The following is an 11,219-nucleotide window of genomic DNA, read 5'->3' as shown; positions in this document are numbered from 1 at the left end:
CATAGCTGTAATGCTTCTCTACCCCTAATGTCACTCCCTCTGCCACTGTTGCTGTGCCTACCTCTGTCTGGTTACGACTCCCTCTGTCAGCTTTTCTGCCATTAGCTGTGGGCGGCCTGGGCCATGCAACTGTTCTTTGGCATAGTGCAGTCATTTCTCCTATGCCGTTAGATCCAAAAGATGGGCCTCATTCTAATCACCATGCTCAGATTAATATTTCTGTGCTCACAGACACTTTCAATGCACATAATCGGTATGTTGAGGTTTTTAATTATATCTATGCAAATTTTGAGCTCAAAGCCTGTATTACCATGTTCACAGCACCAATTACAAAATTTATTTTGATAACATTGAAGGCATTTTGATGGCTTCTGGAGCACTTCGCTAGCTTCTTCTGATTCTTCCAATTGCCTCATGACTTGCACAGACAGGTTCTTCAAGGTAACCTGCCGTGGTGGCCTTAGTGGCTATGGCACAGCAGCTGCATTTTGATAGGGGCGAAATGCAAAAATGCCTGTGTACCATGCATTGGGTGCATGTTAAAGAACCCCGGGCATTTGAAATTAATTCGGAGTCCCCCACTGTGGCATGCCTCATAATCATATTGTAGTTTTACACACACACACACAACACACACACACACATACATACATACAGTCGCCCAAATCTTTAACTGGTGTGCGGGAGCGGCGACTTTTCCGGGCGTCAGCGCCGTATGACGCGGCGAGGCTGGAAACAGCCTAGTAGACGATGGGCCCAGCTGAGCGCGCTTTGTCCGCATGCGCTTAGCCTCAGACTGTTTGCAGCCTCGCCCCGTCAAACGGCGCTGACGCACGGAAAAGTCGCCGCTCCCGCACACCAGTTAAAGATTTGGGCTACTGTACATACTGCAGCCCAATTGGCCTACCGTAGGGGTGGGTTTGTACATTGGATATAACATGAAAACATTTTTCTGCGCAAATCAACTTCAACACCGTAGAAATCATGAGTGTTTCAAAATAAAAGATACAATGAGTAATAATACACACAGCATGAATCATGTTAACTTATGCAAAAATTTCTGTAAAGGCAGTGACCTTGTTTCACCTGACAGTAAGCTCCATTTTTCAATTGTACAAGGAAAGAAGCTATACTTAAATAGGTTAGTATGCAGTTGAAATGGTGCAAGGTTAAGTTTGTGGCTATTCCTAGTAGGTTTCCATTTATCAGGAGACAGGTAGTTGTTCTTTAATGAGTAGCATGGGGTGTTAATGAGACTATGCAACAATTTAAGGTATTCACAATCACGCCGCTCGGACAGAGATTGTAGACCTAGTGCAACAAGGTGAGATGAAGGTGACAAGTTTCAGTCAAAACGGCAGTATATGAAACGGATTGCTTTCTTCTGAACTGATTCGAGGGTGTTAATGTCAGGTACTTTATATGGGGCAACCATATTCTAGAATGGGTCGGATGAGCGATTTATATGTTAGCAATATTGTTTCACGTCAAGCTTTTCATCATGCACAATTTAGATAACCTTTTTAGTGCTTTATTGCATGTGTATTCAATATGCCTTGACCACGACGCGTTAGGTGTAAAGATGAGGCCAATGTACTTGTATTCAGATACCCATTCAAAGAAAGAGCCATTAAATAAATAAAGAAATAGAAGTGCACTTACTAAAAGATAAAGTGACTGCTTTTACAAAGTTTATATTCATTTGCCGTTTGCCACACCACCTGCAAAATTGTGTAAAAGAAACAGAGAAAGGTGGTCAACATTCATGTTAATTACATTATGCAGCACACAATCGTCAGCATAAAGGTGGATTTTTGCAGACATAATTTGCCAAATCATTTATATATAATCAACAAAGGTGGCCCCAGTACTGAACCCTGAGGAACTCCAAATGTCACATTTAGTACAGACAAGTTTGAGGAATTAAATGAAACATACTGGGAATGGTTATGTAAAAAGCTAGCGGCCCCGTCAACTAAAGAAGAGTTATTAAAGGGCCCCTGAAACGGTTCGGACAAATTTTGTAGGTGCGTAGGGTACAGCTTAAGTAGAACATTCGCACCACAATTTAAGTGAAGCGTTACGTATTAATGGAGCTGCAAGCGATTAGAAGTTACCCTCCTCCCTAGCTATGCTTTTCCTCCTCAACTCGCTCGCCGAGCGAGCGGCGCTAAGCTCCGCCTCCACTGGTTCAGCGTCACGATGCGACGTCACATCGCTCACTTCCGGTTGTTTAGGAGCACGCCCCCTCCCGCGCGAGACCTCTCCGCTAGCCGCTTGGCCGTCGACCGAGAGCTATCGAACCAGCGTGCGTTGCGAGCATTCTGTCGTAGCGCCGAACGTGTCCGGTACTCCGCTAAAAACAGGCAAGCTGGTCATTTCGGCAAATGACTGGAGGCATAAACTCAAGCTGATGAAGGAACTTTAGCGTAGACGTACGTGAGCAGCCTGATCGGTCTGCACGGTCCAGACACTTGCTGGCGCAGCGCTTAACCAGTCAAACAAAGCGCTAATATTGCTCTAACCAAGTGTAAAGCATTTTAAACATTTATAAATCAACGTGTTGATGATTACACTCCTGCGAAAAATACACACTAGCAGCAAAGAATACACTTCGTTGCTGCTACTGTGTATGGTTGAGCTCTGTGCCACCAGGTGGCTGCACCGTGCAGACCGTTCACATTTGCCCTTCTGCTCATCTCGTGGCTCATCCCGGCACAGTCAAGCGGCCAGACCCTGTCCCCCTGCGCTTGCGTTTGCCCTAATACTGGACTCGCGGTTTGCAGGTCGCTAGGTTTGCAGTCCACAAGGCAACAAAGTCGAATCATAGTGCTCGCGAAAAGACTGAGACCGACTCTGACCGCGGAGCTCTCGTCAAAATGGAGTACGTTGTAACACAAGCAGACGACACTTGCTGTGTGCCGGAAGTGCTGAAGTGTACTAAAAAACTATTCTTGTGTATTCTCTTTAAGTTATTTTCTTTTTACAAAAACAAAGTAACTAACATTCCAACTATTACGAGCATCATTTGTTCACCATAAAGTTGGAAAAATTATCGACCACGCGCCCTGGTCAGCCAATCAGATAGCTCGCCCATGTGACGTAATATGGGTTATTTGCATCATATGGGTAGGGGCGGCTTAAAATTCCGCCGAGCAGTGCGCTGCGATCGGCAGCGATGGGTATTTTTAAAACCTTATAATAAATTACACGCTTTACGCAGAGCACTTAGATGCATCAATTAATGATCAGAAGAACCTACTCTAACGACTCAGTACGTTTGTAGAAAATCGCCAAAATCGTTTCAGGGTCCCTTTAAGTATAGTGTGAAGCTTATGGAGAACTTTTGAGTGTATGAATGAAAATGTCATCTACTTGATTACTAGTGTTGAGATCGTGTGAAATGTCATGCGAGAATTCTACGAGCTGAGTTATGGTACTAAACCCCCGATGAAAACCATGCTGAGCGTCACTCAAAATGCTATTATTTTCAAGAAACTCCATAATATGCTAAAGATTATACGTTGAAGAAGTTTAGATGATTGAGACGTTAATGAAATCGGACGATAGTTTAATGGTCACTGCTTGCTGCTGGATTTGTACACGGGAAGAGTTTTTGACAATTTGCAAACTAAAGGAACTGTTGAGGTAGATAAAAATTTTTGAAAAATTAGTCAAATATTGACTATAATAGTCCAAGCACAATATCCAACAAGAAAAGTGTGGTTAATGCCATCAAGGCCACAGGATTTTTTAAGCGTAAAATTGGATTCAGAACACCTTCGAGAGATATGGTAATATTGCAAATCAAATAATGTGAGTCGTGAATGAAGGTAGGTAAGTTGAAGTTATCAGTTGTGAATACCGATTGAAAACATTCGTTAAATGCCGTGGCGATAATTAATGGATCATTGGAAGCGACATTATTTATAACAACTGTATTTGTGGAGGCTGAGCTGGGTAAAATTGAAGCCCAAAATTTTCTAGGGTTACATTTCATTAGACCTTGTAATGTAACCCTGAAGTACAAGTCCTTTGATGAATTAATTTTGAGGCAAAGTTCTATCTTGGCTATATTAAATTCGGCTACTTTAAGGGGGTCACCATTTCGGTTTAAACACCTTAACCTAGTAACGTGACGCAACAGGTGATGTTGCCACAATCTTTTAAAAAGAAGCCACCAAGAAACTCACATCATCAGATTCACTGAGACATTCGAAATCATCAAAAGAATCGCATAAGAGATCAATAATAGACACGTCATCGGCATGTGCAAAAACAGGGAAAGTAGAATGAGCAAAAGGATTGTTACGAACTGGAACAGAAATAGATACAAGAACAGCCTTAAAGCCTGAAATACCATCTGTAACGTCACATTCGAAACCATTATCTAAAAGGCAGGGACTAACAAAAACTAAATCTAAAACTGCAGCACCTCTTGTGTTTGCTTCAACTGTTTGCTTTAAACCAAAATATAATAAAAAATGTAACAGTGCTTTGCTTATTCCCACATCATGGCCAGTGAGCGATAAAGATGGCCACAAAATACCAGGGGCATTAAATCGCTAAGATAAATCTTGAAGAAGACAAGACACGCTCATGCATGAATGTCGTTAAAGTGAGCAGCTGAGCTATGTTCGATGACGGCGGGCGGTAGGTAATGCCAAATACTAAAAAAAATGCTTCTGAAAAAGACCTTACACCAAACTGATTTGGTATGAGGTGGGCTAGGAAGTATTGAAAATTTAACGTCAGACGGCAAAAATAATGCAATGCCACCTCCTTTTCCATGACGTCTATCAGTTCTAACAACTGTAAAACCTGGAGGAGTTATTTTGCAGTCATATGTGTTATCATGCAACCATGTTTCTGTTACACCAGCAATAAATGGTGAAAGAAAATTTGGAAACTTGTTAATTAAGCTCCTGGCATTAACATTTATGATGCGTAGGGGTTATTGTGGTTGGTTACTGAGGCGTCGGGGGGTAATAGTGGAGACGTTGGAAAGAATTTTTGTTGTGCAAGAAAGAACCTTAGTGCGGGTGTTAGTATCATCATTCCAATTGTACCTAACTTTATCAATAAATGCGTAGTCAAAGCTTGATGGAGTCATTATCTCGAAAGGGCTTAGATGCTTCCGATATCTTTTTTCTGATTGATTGTATGCGCATTGAAACATCCTCGAAAATATGGAAGTCAGAACCTTTAAGTTTGTGACCGTTTTTAATTACATTTGTCTTTTCGCGATAGTCGAGCAGTTTCATTGGCATGCCTTCAACCAATCCTGTGGCACCTTTCAGCACTCAGGCATTCGATTTGAAGTTTTTCTTTGAACCATGTAGAAATTTTAGACAGCAAAAGATCATGGGTTTCATCACGTGTCTCAGTGAAGCCATGCAGCAGCAAGTTGTTATGGCGACATCAGTTTCTAAATCATCATTACACAAAGAAAGTTGGTTGATTTCGATTTGTAGCTGCTGAAGTTCGCTATTCACTTTACCATTGCTTGTGGTAGAAGAAAGTGTGGCTCGGAGTGATTCCATTGTAGAGACACGCGTCTCTAAGGCATCAAACCTTGAATTAACAACCTGATGGAAGTCCTTGATGTCTGCTATTTCTTGTGATATACGTTTCTGACCCTTAATTAATTTGGCAAGCATTTGCGTTACTGAAGACAAATCAACATCCTTGCCATCCGTGGTACCCATTTCATCAAAATGGATGAGCTTCGCAAACAAGTATCAGCCACCAGGCAATGTTTACCTTTGTTAGGCTTAGGAGGCCCCGAATTCAGTTCCACATCACCGCTCAAGAGGAGACTGCTCACACAGTAAATTAGGTCAGAGCCAGTGGCGTAGCTAGGTCGTCTGGCACCCGGGGCCCATGTCTTCTGTCACGCCCCCCCCCTCCCCCCCCTGGGTGTAGCCGGCGGAAAGAGGGGTGTCTTCAGACGTATATGACACGCCCCCCCTATTGGCCCCTTGCACCCGGGGCCCACGGCCCCCCGGCCCCCCCTGTTGCTACGCCACTGGTCAGAGCACAGGGACACAAAACTGTAAGCACATATGGAATTGTGTGTGCGAGAAAACAGCAGCAGAAAGCGATTATTTGAACGAATGCACTTCGCATTTTTTAGGTAACCTACCTGCGTAAAATGCAGAAAGTGGTTCAGCATCTCACTAGCGCTGCTGTAAACTCGCCCACTGAAGCAGGCAGTTGTCGATGTTTTTATATGTCCTGCTGGGGAAGTCACCATGCCAGACTTGCCGATGATTGGAGGAGCCAGGATGACGTCACCGAAGGTGATGGCACGAAGACTGTTGGCTGTAGAGGCGATGAACAGGGCAGGACTATTTTCAGTGAAGTAGATAGGGCCATTCATGTCCCCATTAGCCGAGTTATCCACATGCTGAAACATAGTCAAAGAAGGGTTGCCGGTGCCATTGGTATAGAGGCAAAGAAAACCGATCGGGCCAGGGACAGGATTGGCAAAGAGGCCAAAAACTGCATAAAAAGCAGAAAGCAGTTCAGCATCCCACTAGCGCTGCTGTGAACTCGCCCACTGAAGCAGGCAGTTGTCGACAACGTTTTCATATGTCCTGCTGGGGAAGTCACCATGCCAGACTTGCAAATGATTGGAGGAGCCAGGATCATGTCACCCAAGGTGATGGCACACAGACTATCAGCTGTAGAAGCGATGAACAGGGCAGGACTATTTTCAGTGAAGTAGATAGGGCCATCCATGTCCCCACTAGCCGAGTTATCCACATGCTGAAACATAGTCGAAGAAGGGTTGCCGGTGCCATTGGTATCGAGGCAAAGAAAACTGGTCGGGCCAGGGACAGGATTGGCAAAGCAGGCCAAAAACTGCATAAAAAGCAGAAAGCAGTTCAGCATCCCACTAGCGCTGCTGTGAACTCGCCCACTGAAGCAGGCAGTTGTCGACGACGTTTTCATATGTCCTGCTGGGGAAGTCACCATGCCAGACTTGCCAATGATTGGAGGAGCCAGGATCATGTCACCGAAGGTGATGGCACACAGACTATCGGCTGTAGAGGCGATGAACAGGGCAGGACTATTTTCAGTGGAGTAGATAGGGTCATCCATGTCCCCACTAGCCGAGTTATCCACATGCTGCAACATAGTCGAAGAAGGGTTGCCGGTGCCATTGGTATCGAGGCAAAGAAAACTGGTCAGGCCAGGGACAGGATTGGCAAAGCAGGCCAAAAACTGCATAAAAAGCAGAAAGCAGTTCAGCATCCAACTAGCGCTGCTGTGAACTCGCCCATTAAACCCCAGAAAATACCAGAATTTATTTTTTCTTCAAGGTACCCCGCTTTCCCTTATTTTGTCTTGTACAAATTTTCTATCTTATTATCCTCCTATTCCTCTTATGGCAATGGTTTTAGCATGCCAAGAACATCTGCAACTTACTGCCATTAACTGGACTTAGAAAGTTTATTGTAACACCTCCAATCAGCCTGCAACTTTGCAACTTCATCAACATGTTCTTTAATCGTGTTTTGGTTTGCCAGATTCTAATTTAGGCACAGGAAACTTAATGCATAACTTATAGTAACACTTCTGATACACTGGAGAGGGTTATCAGTTGTCGATAATTCAGCAAACTGATTATTAAAGGGGCCATGACACGGTCCTCCAATTATTCTCAGTTTATCATTGTAATTGACAGTAGAGGGGCCAATATATTTACACACACACAAAAAAAAAAGTAAGCTGGTTGCTCGGTGCACATTTTAACTGGAAATTTCAGTTTGAAACCACTGCCTTTGAGCCCCTCCCACTGACATTGACTGAAAATTATGGCATGTCTTCTGTGATGTCAGGAACTGTGGAGCAGTGTAGATTGCTTCAAAACATTCAGTAATCACATCTAGCACATTCTGGTACCCAACGGTGCAGTAAAGGCATCGCTGTTCAATTATTCCCGCAATTTCTTCACTCGCAAATAAAAGCAGAACGAACCAGAGAACACCCGCAGAAAATATCTTGTATCCACCACCAGCACATGTGAAAACAAAATAATGCATGACGACCATATGTATTTCCACCTCCTACAAACACTACCAGTGCTTGCACTACACAAAAGTATGGCCTCCAATATTTACTTCCATTACTCCGTGGGAGCCATAGCTAGGAGTGCGAGTCTTTGTGGCCAGTTAGTGTTGTCATACTGCTATACGGTTCAACTGCAATATTCAAAATGCAAATTGAAATTTTCTATCGCACCAAATGCACTCAAATTTTGCCAGCTTGCTGTGGGATGCGTGCTGTTTAGAATGCAATTAATAGTTAAAAGTTCAAAAATTGGATGTCATGGCCCCTTTAATTAAAGTGGCTGACAACAAATTTCCAGGGTACCCATTTTTAATTTTTTTTTTAGTGCAATGAAATGTTTACCATTCAATGTGTCGAATAATAAGTTGTAATGTAGAAAACGCTGTGGAAAACTTTTCATCAGAATTTTAAAATCTGCAGTGAGGATGCAGTCGTTCACTGGAAGCATGCTGAAAACAGTGATAAGTGAGCGCAATAGCGATTATACGTCAGCATTGGTGGGAGTCAGATCACAAGTGCAGCCATAGCCATGAGAAAGTACAATTTTTTTTATCAAGCCGATATTCCTGCGAATCATGTTTTCCAAAATGTTAAATTATTTCTACAATAATGGCTACATGTTTTCTTTCCAACTGCTTTGGTCATAACCAGTCAAGGGTGTTCCTTTAGCCAAGCCCAGTTAAGTTCTTGAAAGCAAAATGACACCTTTACGTGTGATAAGCAGTTCAGCGTATTGCCGTAGTCATGCATGTGCTAATGTGTAGTGCTGGCACCCATTTATAGCTCTAGTCGATGGCATTTTGTATCTCACAGGGAGACCACACGACTCTGGGTACTTACTTGCAAACTCGCACCTATACAATAGCATGTGTGCCACATGAACTGTGGGATGTGTGTGCCGCTTGTCATTTCTTTGCTAATACGCATAGAATAAAATGCAAGCGTCAAATAATATATGAACTGCACTTTTAAGAAATAAATATGCTGTATTTAATAACAGCCAACTTACGCAGCGCAACCTCATATACTACATCCGGCCGCCAGGCCGCTACACTTGTTGGTTCTTGAGACTTTACCAATTTAAAATTATAATTCCTACTTAAACTGCGAGCAGCGTGTTGGATTCTATCACTATAAATCATGATCATTTCATTTCCATCAACGTCTCACAACACATTCTGGCCAGTTGTCAGTCCCTGTAAGTATTGTGCCAATTATGTTATAAGTCAAATAACATTTCAATGCTTTTCTTTTTCATACAATCTGAATTTTCATGGCCGCAAGTAAAGGTAAACAAGTTCTCATTTTCCTTCATGTGAAACTGTGTTTTGACATTACAGGGTTGTGAGAAAGCTTCAGCTCGAGGGCCGACTCTGATTTCCCCATTCAAATATACATGTAAAACACAAAAAATGCTTTTGTGAGACAACCACTGGACAAATTTGAATGAAATTTTTGTTGCATTTACAAGAGAAAGTTCAATTCTAGTCACAGTAGAAAGCAAAATTTGGAATAAGGAACTCAAATTACTTTTTAGGTTGCCAGAAATTGATTTTTAGGAAAATAGATGCACAAATTTTCCAAACCTATAAATCTCCACTAAAAATGGATATTGCACTTCTTTAAATTGTTAGAGAAATTGAAGCGGGCAAATGTGATGTGTGAATTTAAAGCTTACATGAAATTGTTATTATGTTTATGATGATTCTGCAAATCAATTATTAACAAATAATGGTATATTTCAGAGCAGTGCGTAATACATCAGTATCGTCTGTATTAGATGTATTATTATGTGCGCTTACAGAATTCGGCCATTGTTTTTTTATTGCCGAGTTGTAAACTTACCTTAGTTTATGTTTGTTGTTTCTTTTATTTTTTATATTTCAATTTTCAACAATTTTCAATAAATTGACAACCTAAAAAAAAAGTCTGCTTCCTGCTGTGACTACATATTAAATTTGTATTGTAAACGCCAGTAACATCATCCAATTCGGTGCTTTGGTTATCGGGACAAACGGTCTCTCCCTTCCCATGTATTAGGTAGGAGCCTCCTCTAAAGCGTCCTCTAAAGGTGTTTGCTAATTTCCTGCAGTTTCAGGCCAACCTTAACAATAGTCTTTTTGCTACATTTCTCTGAAATCTATATAAAGGGCTTCAACAAGCAGTTTATGAAACTGATCATTTTACACTTTGCACACAATTAAGCTACATTTAACTTTGCCTGCAGATTACTACCTATGAGGAGCCTTTCTCCCATTCCTTCAGTTGATCCCGCTATGATGTTTAGTTCTCTAGCAATCAATGTGAACATTTGGCTGTTGTACTTTTTCAACAGAAGCATTTCATGAGACAATGGAACATTTGCTTCATCTAGTGGCATTAACAGCTCAGCTTCTTTTTTCTTTCTTAGTGCCTTTAGAATTCATGACATTATACTAATGTAAGGTGTTGCAGTGTAGGCCTAGAATTGAGCAAAGGAAACTTGACTCTTCATTTTTTACACTAATAGCCATCATTTTTCTGCCAAATAAGTTTGAATAGAATCCATAACAAATACCTCACTAGGCTGAATGTCGGGTTTAGAACACTATCAGTTTATAATGATAACATTTTTCGCCTACTCTGTATTCGTTAATTTCACGATAATAGGCTTATATTAGAAGAGATAGTGAAGGTCAAATTTCCATTTTTTTAATTTTGTGCCAAACACCAGCACAGGTATGTGAGTGCAATGTAACAGATTTCAAAGTATACTTTACTATTACTATTTAGGCCGGATTGGCGCAGTAAATGTTCCCGAAATTTGCCATGTTCAATTTTTGGCTCCTTTATAACACACTGCCATCCAATTTTACTGATAAACAATAACTGAACCTTAACAAATGGCGTCAAAATCAATGGCGTGAGTGGAATTGTTGCATTTTTCCCTTGCATAAAGGCAATCTGCTTGTGTCATTCATTGCCATCATCAGCACAGTTCTTGCGATCTCAGCCCTTGGAGACTGAAGGTTACAGCTGTTCAGAGTCTTCAAATAAAATATCTCAGAGACATAGTTGCTTCTGATGAGAGATGCCAGTTTCAAGACATTTATCTATGTTTCTGTATTTGCTTTTATCAAGGTTCTTATAAAACACAAGGA

This window comes from Dermacentor albipictus, chromosome 1 (genome assembly GCF_038994185.2).
Source record: "Dermacentor albipictus isolate Rhodes 1998 colony chromosome 1, USDA_Dalb.pri_finalv2, whole genome shotgun sequence".
Lineage (NCBI taxonomy): Eukaryota > Metazoa > Arthropoda > Arachnida > Ixodida > Ixodidae > Dermacentor > Dermacentor albipictus.
Note: the sequence above shows the minus strand (reverse complement) of the source record.